Source organism: Gossypium hirsutum, chromosome D10, assembly GCF_007990345.1.
Source record: "Gossypium hirsutum isolate 1008001.06 chromosome D10, Gossypium_hirsutum_v2.1, whole genome shotgun sequence".
Lineage (NCBI taxonomy): Eukaryota > Viridiplantae > Streptophyta > Magnoliopsida > Malvales > Malvaceae > Gossypium > Gossypium hirsutum.
In genome coordinates this window covers 27,760,057-27,763,131 of record NC_053446.1, presented here as the reverse complement: position 1 = coordinate 27,763,131, position 3,075 = coordinate 27,760,057, and the positions used below count along the sequence as shown (strand labels likewise).

Here is a 3,075-nt window from a genome sequence, read left to right as displayed (position 1 = left end):
TGATTATTATCCTAAAAAAAGAATTTACCATCATAAATCGTTGTTATATATATATATATATATTAGACATAAATTCAATACATCCAATTTATTTTGTAAATAGACAATTATAAATAAATCATATTTATATTATTCACATTAATCATATCAATCATACATCTATTAAAAGTGATATACATGTTTTAAAATAAAATAAAATAAAATTGATTTTATTAAGATTAATCTAAAACTAACGATAATATATACTTTTGTAATTTTAAAATTTTAAACAAAAGCTTTCTTAAACCCCTTCTCTTTCCCTCATCATTAGTCTTCAAGAATCCTCCCACAAAACCCAATCTCAAAGAAAGAAAGAAGCTCATGGCGTATGAACAAGAAGATCATCCTAAGCTTCAGTTCCCTATAGATTCCAACTCTTACAACATCACCGCTGAAATCGGTGCTGGTGTTTGTTCTAAAGTTTATACAGCCCCAATGTCTTCCCATCAATTCAACTGTTGTTGCCATTAAATCCATCGATCTTGATCAGTCCAATGCCGATTTCCGCAACCTTGTTGGACGTAAAACCAACACCTCCTCGCTTCTTTCCCACCCCAACATCCTCAACCCTCATTGTTCCTTCACCGCCGGCAACCGTCTCTGGGTGGTTATGCCCTTAATGTCCGGCGGTTCTTTAGAGTCCATCATCTCATCTTCTTCCCCCAATGGCATAAAAGAGCAATGCATTGCCATTATTATCAAAGAAACCTTGACTGCATTGTCGTATCTTCACAGCCGAGGGCATTTGCATAGAGATATAAAGGCCAGTAACATCTTGTTGGACGATAACGGACGTGTTAAACTTGTGGATTTCGGTGTTTCGTTATCGTTCTATGCGTCGAGTTTGGCTTACAGATTAGGTTCTTCAACATTTTTGCCGCAATACTAGATGGCCCCAGAGGTGATTCATTCACATAAAGATTATAGTTTCAAAGCTGATATATGGTCTTTCGATATAACTGCTCTTGTCTCCACCAAGAAGCTTTCAGAAACTTTTCATGACATGGTTGTTTCATGTCTCGATAAAGATCCTGTAAATCAACCCTCTGCAGGTGAGCTTTTGAGACATCCTTTCTTTGAGAGTTGCAATGGTACTTCGGAGTTTCTTGCGGAGAATTTGCTGCGTGGATTGCCTAGTGTTGAAGAAAGGTTTAGGGCAGCAAGCAAGATTCTTGAGGAAGGTGTGGGTTGTGATACTAATGGGGACTGGGCGTCTGGTCTGCTCCTTAACGATCTGATGTCATCTATAATTGAAGGGAACAACAAAGAATACGAGGAGTTTGAGGTGCATTACCATGTATTCCCCGTGGAGTCAACACAAGCGGTGATTCCATGTGACGATGATGGTAAAGGACAACAACCGGCTGCAGGTGGCCGTGGCAATGAAGTTAATGCAGAAACAATGGTGAACAAACTGATGGCATTGATAACGAGTTTGGATGATCAAAAAGAGAAGGTGAATAAAAGAATTAACCAGCTTGGAGCTGAAACGATCGACAGAGAAGATGAACTGGAGAAGGAGAATGCGAGGCTGAGATTGGAGTTAGAGCGTGAAATGGAATAGAATTTGAAATTGATTCAAGCGATCAACGAAGAAGAGCAATTATTGCACCGGAATGCGAGGATGAGATTTGAGTTTGAGTGTCAAAGGGAACAGAACTTGGAATTGATTCAAGTGATCAACGAAAAAGAACAATTGTTGCACCAGAATGAGAGGCTGAGATTGGAGTTAGAGAATGAGAAGCTGATATGGGAGTTAGAGAAATGAAAAGTTGATATTGGAGTTAGAGAATGAGAAGCTGAGATTAGAGTTAAAGATGTTCAAAATGAACATTTATGCTACATTAAACACTACTACTGATGACAACAATTGAAAGTATTGGATTTGTGGTCGCATTTTCAGTCTGTTTTCTTGCTTACTAGAAACTGTTGTTTGATTCCAGATGGTATTATAGGACTAATGTGATTGAATCTAACGGGAAATTTTTGAGAATCTGTATCTATGTTTGTTGAAGCAATGGTCAGCATGCAGCGACCAAGACTATCGAGGGCACTACATGCAGAAGCTTCTAGTTTATCAAGCCACCAAACTGTTTTTACTTATATTGTATTTTTAAGTTAATGTAATGTAACTTAGTTGTATTTCAACTATGTTAGGTTTATGTTTGATGTAAAACTGATGGTGATTGAGCTGATTAATCAGCTTTGTTGATTTGTACAAGTTAATTAGCTCAAGTTACTAAGTTTGTTAGTGGTAGTAGGTAGTGTTTAGGTTAACCTACTATTTTGTCAAGTTGTAAGCTTGTTTATGTATTGGCTTTATGCCATTTTCAGTTTTTTGAATGAATTCAACAAGTTTTCATCCATATGCTCTCTATTTTAGCTTTGCTTCAAAATCTGTTTTGTTTTTCTGCTTTGTTTCTTCTGCAAGTCACGATTCTTTCTCGACAAGCTTCTTGTTGAACTTGCTATTTGTTGCTCTCGGCTCCAACAATTGGTATCTAGAGCCATATTCTTAGAGGACCTATTGTAGTTCAGTAACAAAACCATGGCATCATCAGGTTTTTCACCAGCTTCACCACCTGTCTTCAATGGAGAGGGCTTCAACATTTGGGCAGTTATGATGAGGACTTACCTGCAGGCATTCGACCTATGGGAAGTTGTTAACTCAGATGCTGAGCCAACACCTCTTCGAGCTAATCCAACAGTTGCTCAAATCAGGTGACACACTGATGAAAGAACAAAAAGGCATAAGGCCATGTCATGCATACAGAATTGTGTGACAGACGTGATCTTCATGAGGATCATGGCCTGTGAAACACCAAAGGAGGCTTGGGACAAATTGAAAGGAGAATTTTAGGGGACTGAGAGAACAAGGCAACAACAGCTGCTCAACTTGAGAAGGGATTTTGAAAATCTCAAAATGAAAGAGGAAGAAACAATCAAGCAGTATTCAGATCGAATTATGGCTATTGTAAACAGTGTAAGGCTCATTAGAGAACAGTTCAGTGAAGCTAGAATAGTTGAGAAGGTCAT

General features: G+C 38.0%; 1 pseudogene; it reads left to right on the top strand.

Annotated features, from left to right (window-relative positions):
* The first annotated feature begins 360 nt into the window (after positions 1–360).
* On the top strand, positions 361–1,603 carry LOC107895607 (serine/threonine-protein kinase BLUS1-like; annotated as a pseudogene).
* The last annotated feature ends 1,472 nt before the right edge of the window (positions 1,604–3,075 follow it).